This window comes from Coturnix japonica, chromosome 2 (genome assembly GCF_054131305.1).
Source record: "Coturnix japonica strain WE chromosome 2, WE-NBRP24, whole genome shotgun sequence".
Taxonomy (NCBI): domain Eukaryota; kingdom Metazoa; phylum Chordata; class Aves; order Galliformes; family Phasianidae; genus Coturnix; species Coturnix japonica.
Genome location: NC_140664.1, coordinates 135,204,502 through 135,222,481, shown reverse-complemented (window position 1 = coordinate 135,222,481; position 17,980 = coordinate 135,204,502). Strand labels below are relative to the sequence as shown.

Here is a 17,980-nt window from a genome sequence, read left to right as displayed (position 1 = left end):
AGTACAGGCAATTTTTTCCCAGCTCTGCAAAGGGAATAGCTGTCTTTTAACATACTTCAGGTATATGATTTCCCCACTGGTTAAGGCAGGATGCTGCAAGGGCACCATTCAAAGCCCTCAGTGATGCTCCTGGATATAGACCAAGACTGCACACACATGCAGCCCTTTCCCTTGCTTCTCCACCTGCCCACCTCTTCATTAGGCACAATGCAGCTCCAATGCACCCTGATGCTGGGCTGAACCCAGACAGCAGCAATTCAGAGCTGGACCTTGAACTCTTCCAATAAAACCAGTGATGCAACAAACCAAGCACAGCTCAATTCAGACTCTATTTATCTCTTCTTTGCCACCAGCACTGTCCAAATAGAAATAACTGGAATATTTTGCATGTTTCTCTAATGACTCTGGCTACTCTGTTACACCAGCAAGGAAGGATTAAGACCAAGGAGCAGCAAATACATTCCATTGGTTTATTAACTGGGTGCTCAGGTTTCCCAAAAGCTGCTCAGCAGGATGAGAGCCAGGAGGAATTCAGTCAGGGTTGGATTGTGCTTCCATGCTGAATGCAAACCAAAGGCATTGAGACTGCAGTGAGAGCCTCCTGTACGAGCAAGGAAAGCCGTCCATCAGCTCAACCCAGCCTTGTGGCTGTATGGAAGGATGCACGTTAAACAACATGGTCTGGTGGGTTCTTGCCCATGGATGGAACTGGATGGTCTTTGAGTCTCCAACCCAAACCATTCTGGGATTGATCCACTTCAGCAAAAGCAAAAACAAACCTCCCACCTCCAAGCTGCCAGATCGCTTTGCTGCACGGTGCCAGCCCACACCTCCATCCAGCCACCCATTTCCGCATTGACTGCATCATCTCTTCAGACATCACGCTGAGCTGTCAGCCCATCAGCATCACCCACAGTCAGATAACACTATCGGCTGGCCTTTGCAATGACCCAGCATGCAGAAAAGGGACAGTAGCCCTGAGGGCACTGTCAGGTTAGAGGCCAACTAAAAAGTACTTAAAACAGAGCTCCTGTCCACACATGTATTCCAATCCATTCACCTTGACCACCAGCTACAAGACCTCACCCTGCTCCTTGTCTCTAAGCTGTATTCCCCAGCCAAGCCTTGTTATGTGCAAAACTTCCAAAGACTTTTAAGGGCACTCGCGAGGCTCCAGAAGAGCAAAATGCCTCCAAACAGACCATATTAATGCTCCAAGAGAGCCTTAGGAGTACAGGAGCGGTGTTTAATCACCATCTGAGTGCTCAGGCTACCCAAGGGCCCGGCCAGCACACAGTGTTTGCACAGCATCCCACGCAGCAAGCAGCTCCTTCCAGGATCTGGCCCATGCACGTCGCTGCCCGGACTTTGTCCTGTGCTGTTTCTCCGGCACCGGGCCAAGCTCCAGCTCAGCTCCTCCCTGGGTTTCAGTACGGCAGAGGCTCAGATCGTTTTGCAAAGTGGGGAGCATAAAACCAGGGGAGTTTTAGCCAAAAACGCTGATTTAATGGTAACCAAAGTGAGTTTTAACTTGGGAGAGGACAGGATCTATGAGAGACCCAGAGCTGCTTGGTCTCCACTACTATTGATATGAGGATCTTCCAAGGCCAATGGGACAGTGACATCCAGCAGCACGCCCTGCCCCAACCACAAAGACACAAGGCTCAACCCCAAGCCCATGGCAGCGGTGGGTTGATGGCTAGACTTGATAATCTTTGAGGTCTTTCCCAACCTTAATGATTTTATGATTCTATTTTCTATTCTGTTATTAAAGACGAGATGGGACAGTGATCGGGCTGGGCAATGGTTGGGTTGGACACCAGTTGCCATTTCACTGACTGATAAGGAGACTACTTGGCCAGACAGGATCAGAAGTGTGAGGAGAGACTGAAAAGAAACCAAAATACCAACAGGACCACAGCCATATGCACTCACACATTCCTTCACAGATGGGAAATGCACTCATCTCTCCTGCAGGAAAGCAGCACAGCAGATGCCAACCCAGTGCCCAGTGCATCACACAAAGGCACAACCATGGAGTAACCCTGCATCCCACCTGGTGAAGGCAAAAAAGGCACCTGGAAAGAGCATGTAGAGAGCCAAGGAGGCAGCGGGGAGCGAAGAGAGGGAGCCCTGCAGGAGCCATAGAGCTGCATGGATGCTTTCCTGGAAGGGCTCCTGGAAAAACGTCCGATCACCCACTTTGCCTCCCAGAGCTTAAATGGGAAAATAAATACAGCCTGGGGATTCAGGGTGACTGTGCCAGGTTAGGGAGCAGTGGGCCATGCAGAGCTCTGCTGCAAAGACTGAGGAGAGCCTGAGGGCTCTAAGGGGGGAAAAAAAGAATAAGATTCCATATTCCCCTTCTTATGGCTCTATAATGCATTTTCCATCTCCCCGGTGCACAGCTGACGTTCTGCACATGGCTGTGCACGCTGTGCTTGGCTGGGATATGTGCAGAAGGGAGTGGGAAGGATTGAGCCCAGAACACATTGCCTGCAGCTGGCAAACACCATCCCAATGGCCCATCACAATGCAGGAGCTGAAGGGCTCTGCTGCCTCCAGGGACACGCAGCCCCCTCCTGTGCTGGATGTGGGGATACACAGAGATGTAGAGATTTGTAGAGGGGAAAAAAGAGCATTTCCTCGGAGCAGATGAGCTGGCTGAGCTGCCACTGAAAGTCTTGACTTTAATTCCTTTCCCACTGGAGCTCATGACCCTCTCACCTCCCTGACTCACTTCCCTCCAGCAGCAGCTCTGCAACAGGAGGGATAGACCTGCAGCACCGAGTCCTGCCAGCACCGCTGCAATCCCTGCCATCCACACCGGGCTGTTTCCAACAGCAAAACTCAGATAACAAAGCAAGTCCAGGCTGCGTGCTCACACCGGGATGCACTGCCAACCCATAGCAGTGTATGGGGAGGGATGGGGGGGAAGAGAGCAGCTCCAATGCTGCTGCGTCCATCAGCTTGCAGGCTGGCAAAGCCAGACTGCATCTCTTTGCAATGAGACCGATGGAATAAACTGCAGGCACAGAGCTGAGGAGGAAAGCACTAAAGAGCAGCAGAAACCTCCAAGCCCTTCCATTGTAAGGAATGGGCAGCGGGGGGTAATAGTACAGAATAAAAATGAAAGAGCCAAAGCAAATAGAACCCGCAGAAGAAGCCCCACGTCCCCGCAAAGCCTCACCCGAACGGAGAGCTGCTACCAGCGGGCAGCCATGAGCGGCGGATCCACTCGGCACGGCTGGAACTGGAAGAGACACGGAGGGATCCGGAGCGGCGGCGGCTGCGGGACGCGGGGCGGTGCACTAAAGCGGGAGGAAGCGATGACGCGAGGAGCAGCCGCCGCCAATGGGGGAACGGAGCCCGGAGTAAAAGCCAGCACCACGGGGTCGAGACGAGACGCCAGGGGGAGACATAAGGCACTGCCCGGGTTAAGGGATGTATGCGGGGATTGGGGGTCGTGTTAATTAGGGGAGGGAGGGTCGGGGAATGGAGCATTGGGGCATTGGGGTGGGTCTCAGCTGGATCATGGGATGCCACCTGCCTTGAGCATCCTTTGTCTCCATGTTTTAAGCCAAAGTGACTTAAAAACAGAATCTACACTATAAAGGGCCAACGCACGCTGTAGACTCCAGAGCCAATGCATATAGGGCCTGAGGTCTGCAATAGGGTGAAAAGAAAGAGAGTTTTGCAGACAGCAAAGAAAGGGAGCAGGAGCACTTCTTATTGCATCCCTATTTCCACACTGTGTTGCAGGGAAGATACAGGAAGAAAGTCAGCTTGAAATGTTGGTGGGGAGATAGAAATGCAGGCAGAAATGCAGGCAGAAATGAGGCAGAATCCCAACCATGGAGCCGTTCCCTTAGAGGTGTATAGGGCTGCCAGAAAGCTGGAGCTGCTGCATGTGAAGGCAATAGGAGCCCCAGGCAGGGACCCCTCCGGAGAGCTTCACATCTCACATCTTCATCCACCATCGCGTGACCTATGAATAAAATCTATAGAAACCGATTCTGTATACCAAATAACAGCAGATGGCTCCAGCCCAAAACGCTCCGGGTTCCCTCACTCCATAAATGATTTTACTAGGCCGGTCGTGAGCTTGATGTAATTGAATAGGTTTCACTCCTTTCCCTCTCCCTGCTCAGAATATTTGTGCAGCTTAAGGGGAGGCATCCAGGGGGACCGAGCTGTTGCTGGAAGGAACCTCTGACTCCCGCTTGCCTCATCACTTTGGGAAGCAGCGTAAGTCTATCCTAAGCCACCTGGCGTGGGGAAGGAGGTTGCCTTTCTCTGCGCCTTCCCTTTAACTCTTACAGCTTAATAGCAATCTGGTAACTTGGCACGTTGGAAATGTGTTGGCTCCTGCCCATCGGGGATGTGCGTAATGAATTCTTGCGCTGCAGATGCGTTTCTGAAATAAATCACATGTGTTTACCTTGGGAACCAGGCACAGGGCTCTAGGACACGAGGTTGAAGTATATCAGGTACGCGGTGACAAGCAGCTCCTTTAATGCCTCTTGGTTTTAATGGCAATCAATTAGGCACCAATTACTTCTGCACATTCCTTCCACGCGGTTTCTCTCATCTGAATTCATTTGATGCCCCAGGAATCTGGCTGCAGTGATTTCAGTTCTAGGGTGTTCCCAAACAATATAACAACCATCATGTGTGCAAAGCCTTTCTCCATGGAACAGCTCTCCGCTGCTGGGTGTGCTGAGGACCTGCTCCTAAATTCTACCTCCTCCTATTGCTCCTTATGAAGGCTGACAGGAGAACCAATGGAGGTATGTGGCTCTGCATGCACTTTCATGTGTTCTGGTGCAAGCGCAGACTAGCAGCCCTCAGTACGTTTGTGGAGAGGAGCAGAAAGGTGGTAAAGAGTGCACAGTGGAGAGCAGCAGGAAAATGAATGTGTTGCAGACATGAAGCTATGCTGCATCCCTAAAGCTCAATGCCACCAGTGGGTACCAGCGAGGTATCCAACAAGTTAATCTGCAGAGCATGAAGGTTGCAAATCATAGCCCTGGGCTGTTCAATTTGTGTTCCTTCTTTAATGATGTAAGCATTAGTGTTTGCAATGGGGAGAAAAAAAGGGGAAGACGCTTGGCTTTTACCTAACTGAAGCTATTTTAAGCTGTGCTAAGGTTACTGCAGGATGTGAACGCATATCCCCCAGCGCTGACCCAATTCTTGTGTGACTAAGTAAGTTCTGTCTAAGCTGAAGTTCTCCCGTGCTTTCTGTTTGATATAATATCCTTTCTTGCTTCCTGCCCCAAACTGTAGTATAAGGCTGTTGAGTGCTGTGAGACGTCTGTCAGGCTTTCTCTCCCATAGCGATGGCTGCGTATTGAAGGTGGATGAAATCATTCCTATACTTAGTTTGCAAACTGTAAGGGAGTGATGCAGGATGCTGGAGCCGCTCGTGGACTTGCATGCAATTTCAGCACAAAGATGCAAGGCTGCAAGGCTGCAGCATCCCATTGTAGCTCCTCCTCATCCTCTTCTACCTCTCCTGTTATATGAAATCCCACCTGACTGGTAGAACCATCCAATCTGCAGGGTAGGTGCTGGGGACTTCTTCCACTGGATCAGGTTGTCCAGGTCCCCATCCAGCCTAGCTCTGATGCTCAGAAATGCAGCATGAAGTGGCCAGCAGTGACGATCAACCAGAACGCACCAGTTTTAATGCTTCATTCATCCAATTGGGTGTGACTACAGTGAGAGCAAGTTGTATGGATGATTTCTTTTTTTCCTAGTAGTCTTCGCATGCGCTTTCACGGCTGAATGCAACTTTCCACGCTGCCTTTGTTCCATGACTCACCTACCCTGCCCAAACAAAGGGATAAACATCTCCAAAACTACAAAGTGAAAGTGAAGAGGATCTGCTTTCAGTTGTTAGGCAAGCATGTGTCAGCGATGCTTTTTAATGTGTACATGGACTGTAGAACTTGTGTCCTCCAAGCAGTATCTGCGAGGTGATGCTGTTGAGAGATGTGGGGCTGAAAGCCTTGGTGAGTTATACTGCCTGTCTGCAGACAGACCCAATTTAGACTTTCTCAGGTAAGGTCAGAACTATCCTAGAATACATTATAGACTCATCTGGTGCCTGCAGATTGAGGAAAGGAGCACAAGAAATATCATACGTGTGGCATTTGCTGTTGAAACTGCAGGAAAGCCAATAAAATCACTGGGGACATCCTGCATTTCCATCTCAACTTCCCAGAAAGCTTAGAGAAAATCACGATAGTTTCCTGGATAGAACTAAGATTCCGCACCCTGGAACCGGCCCCTTTCAAGTGGAGTCTAAGGGTTAAGAGAAGGACTGAGGGAGCTTGGTTCAGACTTGGCTTTAGGTGTGTACATCCAGCCTGCTCTGTTCAACTCCAGCAGGATTTGACTCCCTGAGAATATGACCTTATTTCTCTAACCCATTTCCGATTCTGAAGGTAACCAAAGCATCTACAGGGGCGTAGCCAAAGCCACCTGCTATAATTACAGGATTCTAGCTGCCAATTCAAACAGCATTTTACATTTCTTACTGTATTCTTGACAAAAGAAGCTCCAGCAAGAACCCTTCAGGCGTATTGGTGAATAAAGAATGAGAAGCCATCGAGCCCGAATTTCTTTGTATTTCTTCCCATCCACCCACACGGAGCTGGATTGTAGCTGAAAGAGATCAGGGGAAATGGAGACTGATTTACTGCAGTTTGGATCCATCCCATTAGCCATAAACTTATCTGCATGCATCAAGTGGAAACCTACAGTTTTTCCTTTACATCTGTCACGAGGGGGAAGAAATCACAGAAACAATCAAAACCCGTCTGTTTACACATGTTTTGTTTTATAAATGGACTTGTATAGAAAGTTGCAGCACCGCAGTACAGACAGCTCGCATAAATCTCTTATCACAAAAGCCATATGTCCTCATTTCCTCATCTGCAGTAAAATACCAGCAGCAGTACTTCGATAATTAGGAAGCTGGAGGTAAACCGCTCAGCATCCAGCACTAGGAAAGGGTATGTGGGTGAAGGTTATAAAACACAAAACAGAACAGTTGGGTTACAAGCCGTCCATACGGCTTTCCATTGCGTGATTGTTATTTGTGTGTTAACAGCCCAGTTCCTCCTCGGATGGGGCGACTGGAGAAACTGGAAATATCTGAGAGGTGCCTGATCCTTGTGTTGGGTGGGCTCTCAGCTGGCAGGCTGTCCGTGTTGCCTTGCTGGGCATCTATCCTTCCTTTGGAATAGCTCAAAAACAGGGGCCACAATGCAGTGAGCTGACTGCTGCCATCTAACTCCCTCTGGTGTGATCTCCAGACTCATGAAGGGGGACAAGAGTGTCCCTGGATGATCCTGTGGAAAGCCTTCCTATCAGGTGGATGCAATGATGGAGGTTCTCAGTACCCTACAAGGAGATAAGAAGGTTTCACCAGGGAAGAAGGAGCAGAAGGGTCCCACGGGACCACTCAGACATTTCTTGGCCTTTCCCTTACCAAATTATTGGGCAATTGTAGTCTGTGGCCCTTGGTCAGCCCTGGTGGTCAAACTCAGTGTCACCCACTAACTTTTAAGCTGACCCATGTGTTTCCATAAAGGTGATCTGAGATGGATGACAATTAACTGTGTGCATATCGCTAGCACATAAAAACAGAACAGCTGCCCTTACGGCATGTCCCCATCCTTCCAATCTCTTATTTTGTCCAAAAAGGAGACATTTCCTAAATTTCACATCAACCAGGGATGGTGAAATGCCCTTTTGCCCAACGTGGTGTGCTTTGTGTAAGGGGTATTTATTTAATCCATCTGAAACTACATGAGAAAAGAGAGAAATATCCCGGCAGCGAGATAAGATGATTATCTTCCTGGCAAACAATAGGACCATGGTCAACATTAAAAATAATTTGATTGCAAATAGGAAGCCTAGTAAAGCAGCAGGAATAGAGGAAACATGACTAATTTTTTTTTTAGCTTGTCTGAACTCACACAGCAGAGTTTTGCAAGTGCCGTCACTTTGAAATATAGATCTGTAGAAAACCCATGGGGGGAGGATGGCAACAGTCCAACCGCAATAGTACAATAGGGGCAAGTTAATGCTGCTTGTAGATCCAACCTTAGTAGCTAACTAGCAACGGGCACGAGCTATTTTAGGTATAATTTGGTGGGGGCCACACTTAATATTATCTGGGGAGGAGTGGAGAAAGTAAAGGCATTCTTCTTGGCTCTTTTTTTGGGTTCCATTCATTTGCTGTTCTCCTCAGCTGAACCTGCAGGACCAGGACCACGCAGGTTTTAAACCTGCAAGCAAATGCTTATATCCTTGGCCAATGTTTTTTTTGTTGTTTTTTTTTTTTTCTCATCATATCCAGCAAATAATCTTTCTCCCTGCAAGGGAAGGAGGAGGTGGCTGCAGGACTATGAGGACCACAGGATTCGTCTCCAATAGAAAATTCCCTTAGATATGAAGCCTATACAAGGGGGCTAATAGAGACACAAAAAGTGCTTGGATCTACTGCAGATATGCTGGTGAGCTGGGTAACCTGTGGTACCTACCTAGTCTACAGTTCTTCTTGTCCTGCATGGCAGAAATGGCTTCATGTCTACTCATTTAATCCAACAGACAGTAACGTTTGGATCTAATTGTACCCTTCCTTACATGTTGTTGTCCAGAATATTCTGTGCTTCTATTAGCATCATTAAAGATGGGTCTGTAATACAAAGGTGGGCAGCACTCAGAATGCACTGTGTGATGTAGAGTGATGTTACATCCATTTTACAGCAGAAGGAATTGAAGCATGGCATTGAAAGGACCCATTGCAATAATCCAGGAGGAAGTCTGAATCAGAACACAACAAAGAAAGACATGACGTTCCCAAAGCCTGACTGTGACCACAAAACCACAGATTCTTGTTTTGCTTTGAAAGCCTTTTGAACTGAGTTTTCTATCAACTGAGGGTTGGAACAAGTCTTTGGTTGGCTCCGGTGGTGCCATGTTGGATTACGTTAACCAAGGATCTGATTATACTTAAATGACATTAAGCTATTTAATTGCAAATGTGCATGTCTGGTCCTTCACACGGGTAAATGTTTCTTTTGTATTTTAGGGGTTTTCCTCCTATGAGGGTGTGTTGCAAGACCATATGGCAGCCATAAGCAGTAGCTGACGGTAAATGGTATTTAAGCCGCTTGGCAAAACTCAGACAGGTCCAGAAACTGTAGGTGGAGCAGAACTCAAGGAGAGTCATTGGATTCCTGATGGAGGAAATACCGCTGAAAGGCAGAAGAGGAAATGACAGATTTAATGAATGGCGATCACCATCTGGCCTACAAAGAGCAGCCAGTCTGTATGCTTTCCTACAGAAACGGTCGTAGCAGCACCAAAGACAGTGTTTCATGCTGCGGACAGGATTTAGCATGATACTGAGATCCAAGAAAATGAGATTATACTTGTCATACCCTGCCTGGACACAGCAGGATGGGTAACAGCATCACTGTCTTTGAGCAGTGCCGCGCTGTATGCTGATCATGGAGGTTTTCTGCTTTTATGAAAGCAGCTAACGATGACATGATGAAGGATTCTGCAAAGGGCTCAGGGGGAGACTCAGTAAAACATCAAATAATGATGTCAGACTTTTCATGCGTGACAAACTTAAATGCAAAAGCAGCCTTCTCACGGAGACTTGAAAGAAGCAACAGTTGGGACCTGGTTCCAAAATGAGAGGAAATTATCCAAGCCCGTTTTGTTGTTTTAGCTGCTTGAAACACTGTCTGAATGAAGACGGTGCTATGCATCATGAATGAATGAATGAACGTGGACATCGATGGATGACATGTCAGCCAATGAAATCGGTGATGCAATAACACAGCAATGCTGAAGGCGTTTGTCCGGGGGATGAAAGCTTTCTGGCCCTGGAGGAAGATCAAGCATCAGCATTTAACATAATCAAAACTTCTTGAAAGAGTACACAGCCAGTGTTCAACGATCAGCGTCCTCAATACTGTTAGCATCGCTACCCAGAGCACAAGTGCTACTGCTGTATGTACTGCATCAAAGTTCACAGATCTCCTCCTACATCCCCTGAATTAACTGACAACTTCAGGGCTCCAAGAAGGAAACTGTTTCTTGGAAGATACTGAAAAGAACAAAAATGACCATGAAAAGCCTGTTCTCCTCATACTGGCACGAAGAGTGGTGGCATTGCAGCAGTCTGTTGGCAAAGGTTCTGGGCTGCTCAAAGGGAGAATGGAAAGCTGGAACATCATCTTGGAGTAAAGAGACAGGTGTCAGTGGAAAAAAAATAAACCAAAAATAAATAAAGCTTTTGTTCTCATTGACTGTATTCATCTGAATGGAAAATCCAGACAGGGAGACTCCAAAGCCCACAGCTCACAATGCCAGGCCTCCTGGTTTCTAATTATGGAACACAGTACTCCTTGCTGCTGCTTTTCCTAAGCACCTCCCTTACACACATTGTCAGAGCATGACTTCATGGGGTCTCGCAGAAGGGGCTAAGAAGGTGAACATGCAGAGTCTACAAAGGAGCAAGTTTGTGAGTAAAAAGCATAAACCTTCATTATAAGGGTAAATTCCAGAGTGGAAGCAATCAGCACTGGTTTGAATGTGCAACAGGATGTGTGCAAAGGGTATAAAAGTGATCTTTTATGGGGCAGAATGGGTACAGTATAGGAAGTAAGAAGGTCTGGGTTTGGACTCTGAGTGAACTGTTTGTCCCTGATGTCTCTGCTCCTCCTCTCAGCCTGGGGTTGTGCAGTTTAGCAGCTTCACACATACAGAATGTGTGGGTATTCTTGCTGCTCACGCAGAGTGAATTCCTGCAATGTTGTACACCTTGGATCCTTTGTAGAGATAGAAAGCTGGCAGAGACTGATGCTAAATCCACTTTTGTTTCCCCTTTGGCATCTCAGGGGTTTCAGATCTTCTCTCTCCTGTTTATTCCCACTGCGCTGGTTTCTGATGAGTGGAAAGCAGCCTTCTTTGCCAATGGGAAATCAGCCCTTTTCAGCCCCTTTTCTTGCACGCAAACTAAATGAGACCTTCTGAGCTGCAGTGCAGGTGGGTGGTTGTCTGACGGCTATGAGTAAGCTACAAGAGGATGTCATTATTGCCAGACTTGGCCCAGCTTAATGTCAGCCACAATGCTGTGGGGGTAAACCTGACTGCAAACAAAAGTGTAGCCAACTGCACTGCTTGTCCTTGTCCAAATGGAGGCAGACACGGAAGGCTGGTAAACTGGATTTATAAAATCCCTTCATTTCTGACATAGTGAGGGGAGGTGGTTACCTCTGTAGCATATGCATTGTGAGCTGACAAGTGTTTTCCTTGGGCACAAGCCAAAGTTTTGGCTCGACTTTCCTTTCACCAAACATGAGGCCTCGGCAATGAGTCACCAGTTCTTATAGAGGGCTGCAGTCTGCTGAGCCAGGAAAAGGAGAGCTTGTTGCATAGAAAGGGGATCAGGAGATTATGTGTCATGTGGGTCACATGGGAAATCAGCATCATTTCCTATAGCCAGTATATATTGCATGCAGGGGACCTGCAGGCCTGGAGGAGGTGGGAATAACACCAGGATTCCCCAGGACTGTGTGGGGTTTGGGGTACCACAACCCGGTGAGCATTTAAGAGCCATGGTAGCTCCACTTGAAGCTCTCATCCAGCAATTCAGATACATAATGAAGCAATTTGTTCTCATAAACCTGGATCCCCTGTCATCATATTAGTCCCTTCTCCATCCTCTTCCCACCCCTGAAGGGCTAAAACAAGGGGAGGATATGGCTGCAGACCTCCACCAGGGAGCCATGCATGGTATTTCTTTATACATTTCCTCTTATTATATGAGCACTTGAATGCAAAAAAAGACCCCAAGGGACAGTTCAGTGAGTAATCCAGACTGAGTAAGGGATGTGTGAGCACTGGTATCCTACATCAAATGATGGAAACTATAGGATGAGGGAAGCCTTTTCACTTTGGTTGCTGCCATCAGTGTTGGGAATCAGAGAATCATTCGGGTTGGAACTTTGAAGAAAGTTTCTAGTCATGGTTTACATTTCTCCAGCTCAAACCTCAGTTAGATTACAGGGTACTTTGTGTGTGTGTTTGACAGGGAAAGGCACAGTCACGTATCAGGCCTCTTGCAGGGCTCTGCACCCACCTCAGGCCAGCCTTCTCACCACAGGGTCTCCTTTGGTCTGTTGTCCTGAGTACACAGCTGGGCAGTCTGTGGGGATATAAGGTAGGAAAGAAGTGTAGCTGACTCTGTCACTAACAGAAGGAAAGAATTCCTCTGATGATCCCACATGAAAATGGAGCGGGGTCTGCCCACAAACCACCACTGTGTGTGAAAGAGATGGAAAGAGAGTCAGTTCTGGAATCCCAGCCTGTATGTGTGAGGCTGAACAGATCTTACAGGCTGACTTTTAGGTAGCAGCCAGGCTTTCTGCCTGGTCGTCCTTTCTAAGGCTTCCAGGGTGGCTGAAATGTGGGCAACACAAATTCTGCCTCAGTGGCTTGCAAACTGTGTGCAAAAAATGTGGACTGGTCAAATCCTGCCTGCTTTCCACATAGAAAACAAGTGTATGGGTGCCTGTAGGCCAAGACTCGGGGCTTCTATATACACACATAACAGTAAAATCAAACCTAATTCAGGCCAAACTTCTGTGTTTGCAGCACCCTGGCTGTGAGGAAGGGGAAGCTGGAAGACACGATGCATGATGTAATTCCTTCATTGGGCTGCGTTGGTGTTGTGGCTTTCCATGAAGAGGCAAATGAAATAATTGAGTGACATTGCTTGAAGATAAAAATAGCAAGGTTTCTCCCACTACCAAACGGTGATGTGGGTCCTATATGCTCAGAGCCTCTCTTGTCTGTGTCCAGCCCTCTCCTGGCTCCTTGGGGAACAGGGAGCAAGCTGCCAGGAGGCATAGTGTGCTATGTGTGGGAAAGGGCTGGAGAACCTCTGCTATGAAGGCAGGTGGAGGGAGCTGGGCTTGGTTATCAGAATATATCTCAGAGATGTCTCTTACTGAGAATCAAAAGATGCAGGATCCCCAAGGCAGAGGTTGCCCTTTGGGGGTCTCGCTGAGCCCCTGATCCTTCCTACAGTAAAGGAAGGTACATTCCCTGTGTTCCTAGCTGAGTTGAGAATGAGACAGCAGCATGAATTCTGGGACACGGTAACTTGTGCATTTTCTTGCCTGCTTGCTCCCCCTTGTACACAGAGCTGTGCAAGTGGGTGAGGCAGCAATTTCACTTCCTAATAATATTTCCTCAGCTCCCGCATAATGCTTTAAAAAAGAGTTAGAATTATTTCAATTTTACAGTGAAACAAACTAAATCCCAAAGAAGTCATCTGGGAACTGGAAACGTAAAGCAAACACGTAGGAACCTGGTTCAGCAGCCATCCCTCTCGAGTGGGTTTTTTTTTCCATCAGCATTAGGGAACTGGGGCTGTTTTTTGTCTTCTTTACCTTGATTTGCCCTTTTTTTACTCTCCCTTCCCACACCAGCTGCAATTAAGTTCCTCCATTTTGGAGGATTGAAAAGTAGCCTGACGGGCTGCAAATGCAGCTGGGGTGAGGAACAACTGAACCAAGCTACTGCCCACAGCTGTAAGTCGATGTTTTGGCCAAACAATTGCAGCTACTTCTTGCTCTCTCACTTTGGTGAGTGAAGCTGATGCTGACTGTACTAAAGCTGTGCATCCTGACTGCCTTGGAACCTCTTACTGGTTTAGAAACTGCCTTAATTTGCACAGAAATGCTGATTTCCAACAGACAAAAGGCTGTGTGAGCAATGTGTGCATTCAGAGCACTCACCAACAGGCTACTAAGGAATCCTTCCAGCTGTGCTACAGAAATTCCGGCATCCCGCTGAGCTAGAACAGCCCACTAGCAATTATAACCTGCACTGTGAAGGAGATCAGGAGATGGAAATCAGGTTTTCAAGGATGTCCTCTGTGTGGTCAGTGGAGCACACAGAAGAAAGATTTGCACCCTGCTGTCAGTGTGGCTGGTTGAGAGCTGACAGTGATCTGGATTTCTGCGTCTGAACATTGAGTCAAACTCTGATTGCTCCAACTGCAGAAAGACCTCATGTGAATGTAGACTCACAGAATGGTCTGGGTTGAAAAGGCCCACAATGCTCATCTGGTTTCAACCCCCTGCTATGTGCAGGGTCACCAACCAGCAGACCAGGCTGCCCAGAGCCACATCCAGCCTGGCCTTGAATACCTGCAGGGATGGGGCATCCACAGCCTCCTTGGGCAACCTGTTCTAGTGCATCACCACCCTCTGGGTGAGAAACTTCCTCCTGATATCCAACCTAAACCTCCCCATCTCAGTTTTAAACCATTCCCCCTTGTCCTATCACTATCCAAACATGATGCCTTCTAATTAAAGATCTTAGACTCTCATGCTGGAAAGGGAAGAGTAAACCGAAGGCTGAAGCTGCAGCAGCAGGACCCAACTCAGCCTAATGCTGAGAACACGTGGAGCGCTTTCCCAGCACAATCCCAAAGTGATAGAATTTTCCAGTGCTACTCCAGGTCAGGTTTTCTTACTGGCCACCAGCCTTGTGCTTCAGTGGTTTCGTGGATGGCTCCACCTGGTGGATCCGAGGACCAGAGAAGTTCCTTTCTCTGTAGCGGCATACACTTCACTTATTTCTGAGTTTTCTTTTGCAGCTGAAGTCTACAAGCACAGCACCGATTTGGAACTAATGGAAGGAGCCCATTGGGTTCAAACGGCAGCACAAGGTTTGATTCCCAGTTCTCCTGCCCTGTTGGGGGATTTTCAGCCCGTCACTTGCCTGCTGTGGCTCGTCAAACAAGATCCGTGGATATATGATAAATAGGTTTGTATTAGAGCACTGGGCAACAGCTGTAGGTGTAGAGGTTCACATCTGAGATCCATTTCTGGGTTTGTCATCACTGCACTACAACACAGAAGTACATAAAAGGGAAAGCAGCAAATCGGAGCGCATACTGGTATGACCCTGTGGCTTGTTTTCTCTGCAATGGAAGCTGCTATCTCGCACATAGAAGAGAGTGATTTGTTAACTTTCTTCTTAATTCATATTTGCTTTTCCTGTGCTTTCTGTCTGGTTCCTCTGGGGTGCACTGCAGACTGATCAGTCTTCTTCTGACATCCAGAGGCTTTGGGCACTTTATAAGTAAAGGTTATTAATGTTAGTTGTCACTATTATTGCAGGGAAATTATGGTTCATAATTTGTAAGGCTGATCCCTGGAAATCAGCACCATCCCTCTCTGTATGGTTACAGTGGGCCAGATGAGAAGGAAGGAGAACGTTTTGCAACTAAAAGCCAGAAGGTTTCTCATGGCAATGATATGAGCATGGCTTCAGCCACATGGCTCAGCTACTGTGCAACTCGTACCAGTCACAGTGTCAGAAGGACCTCTGGCTGCAGTCCTGCAAATGGCTTGTACTTGCTATGGCTATCTGGCCATGACCACAGCACCATAGAAAAGGGGAGGAGGGTTTGGCATAGGCAAAGAACTGATCTAGAAATCCCCTCGTGTAGCAGTGCTGGGGGACAGAGTTTGGGATGGGAGAGGTCACAGTGTTGGCAATGAACTGGGTATTGAGGATTTGCTCAGGTAGGTAGCTGGCACTGTGACAATGCGGCCAAAACCCAAAGAGGTCACTCAGGTGGATAATGATAGGACAAGGGGGAATGGTTTTAAACTGAGACATGAGGTTTAGGTTAGATATCAGGAGGAAGTTTTTCACTCCCCACAGTGAGGAGGGATCAGAAGGAGGCTTCCTGAGATACTGCCCTTGCACTAGAGGTAAGAAAAGCTCTGCAAGTGATTCATGCAAAGTTTGCTCTCATTATAGTCATCCATGTGCAAGCCAGATAGGCTCAGGGCAAGAACTGGGATGATGGGAGAGTTATGTGAAAATGCTCTGTGTAAATACACCTTACAATGTTGATGGGTGCTATGGTAGCAAATCACTGAATCAGTCATTGCACCTGACTGGCCTTGTGTCTTAGGGCCATGTTTGAACTGCTGTGAAGGGACAGCTTTTGATTCATAGAATCATAGAATCATAGAATCACAAGGTTGGAAAGGACCTACAAGATCATCTAGTCCAACCATCCTCCCATTGCCGCTGCTACCACAAAATTCATGGCCCTGAAGTATGGCAGGAGGATTTGCTTATTAAGAGCTTTGTATGGATTGCTGTGTTTGGAGAGAAAAGAGACCGTCCTGCAGTGGGGAAAGGAAGAGAATCCAGGCATTAGGACATGCCTGAGTTCACCAGAAAGTCTGGGACAGATCAGGAAGTGACCCAGCAGAGTGAATCCCAAGACTGGATATTCTTTCTGCTGCACACTGCAAAGGAGGCCTGAACTCTCAGCATAGCAACAGATACCTACTCTGTATAGTCAGGAAACCCTACCGCCAGCCTCTGTGTTGGGTGAGCTGTTCTCCATGTGATTCACCTGCCCACACCTAAGCATACAACACTTTTAGACACCCTCTGTCCTTCACACACAGCTACAATAAATCTTTTCCTTATCAACAGACAAGATTCTTTGCTTTCCAGGCACAAACCCTCAGAGATCTGCCCAATTCATCCCTCTCAGCTGTTAGTCACCTCTCAACCATCTTTTTGTTCTTAGCCCTGTGGTCTGAAGGTTAATCCTGCTTAAGTTCCACCTGATTCATTATGGGTTCTTTTTTTCCCATTCTGATTTTTTTTTCCCATACCTTATTATCTTGCCAAAAATTCCCATTTTAATTTTCATTTCAACTTACTATTTACTTTCCAGTGGCTCTCAATGACTGCACATCACTGCATCTCCCCAGAAGGCAGTTGTCTCCTGGGGTCTTTCTCACCTGGGTCTGGACTGGAGGGTGGAAGCAGAGAGGTTTGAGTACCTCTGGTGGCACTGAACTCTCCTGTGTGCCTGGCGTTGTTTCTGCTCTCTGCCCTCAGTGATGGATTGGGATGGTAGCTCTGCCTGAGAAGGACACAGAATATCATCAGTGATTTTCAGTTTAATATAAATGCATGCACTTAATATATAACCCAGAAATAGAACATAAAAAGTAAATGTGTTCTGACCACTGAAGCCAGCGTTGGCACATCTTTGCATGGATCACTCTGGACAGGGGAAGTCATCTAATCAAGAACAGGCCAGTATGGACAAAAGCTGGCTCTGCTTCCAGGCAGCTCCACCCAGGCTGGAGGCATCCTCCTGTGTCTTGGTGAGTCACAGCCCTCCCTGCCAACTGTAGCACCAGTTTCCAGTATGCCAGTCAGCAGCCACAGCCTCAGTTAATAACTGGGCTGCTCCCTTGGCCCCAAAAGCTTCTTTCCAGGAAGGTGTACACAGGCTGACAGTGCCCAGTTCAGAGACATGGGCAGGAGCACCGTCTCTTTTCTTAGCTGCCATTATCTCTGCTGATGCTGATGGAGATACCATCAGTACCAAACTGAGCTCTGCTGATGCTGATGGAGCCAAACTGAGTTGTGAAAATGGGGCTGAGGAAGTGAATCTGCAATTCTTCCTTACCAGACTGAGCAGTGCTAATTGAAAAAGACACAATACAAGCTTTACATTAAAATATCTTGTTTGTTTGGATACAAGAAGCCACTGGTATTCAGGAAACTTTTCCCTCACTGGTGTGACTAAAATCAAGGGTGGGAAATCTTTACTTTAGTACATTTACTCTGCAGATTCAGATGCTGTGCATGCCCTGTGCTCCATAGCAAGGAATTGCCCAGCAGGTGCTGCATGTCAGTATTGATGATCCAGCTCCTCTAGCTCAAGTGTGTGACATAAATTGGCTGTCCAGAAGAAAGGTGCAGCACTGCCAAGGTGCACACACACATACATGAACATATCTATGTGTGCCAGATGTACAGATTGAGTCACTAAGGCCATTTTGAATGCTTGGCTTTTGATGGCATCTCTCAGCTGTGGTTC

At 47.5% G+C, this 17,980-nt stretch overlaps 1 protein-coding gene and 1 long non-coding RNA gene across 3 annotated transcripts in view; both read right to left on the bottom strand.

Moving 5' to 3' along the window:
- The window catches only part of LOC107308787 (mitogen-activated protein kinase kinase kinase 3-like), a 54,219-nt gene extending 50,891 nt beyond the window's left edge, over nt 1-3,328 (bottom strand). The window contains exon 1 of one of the 2 annotated variants that reach the window (XM_015852906.2): nt 3,191-3,328. The gene's annotated coding sequence lies outside the window, so the exon portion shown is untranslated. The remainder of the gene's footprint in view (nt 1-3,190) is intronic. The other variant, XM_015852910.2, reaches the window with a different exon arrangement.
- Nucleotides 3,329-6,783: 3,455 nt separating this feature from the next.
- LOC146762178 (uncharacterized) lies at nt 6,784-17,036 on the bottom strand. Its single transcript, XR_014943213.1, has 3 exons — nt 16,887-17,036; nt 12,176-12,241; nt 6,784-7,413 (listed from the first exon to the last, which is right to left on the bottom strand). It is a non-coding gene; the product is annotated as an uncharacterized LOC146762178 (long non-coding RNA).
- Between the last annotated feature and the right edge of the window lie 944 nt (nt 17,037-17,980).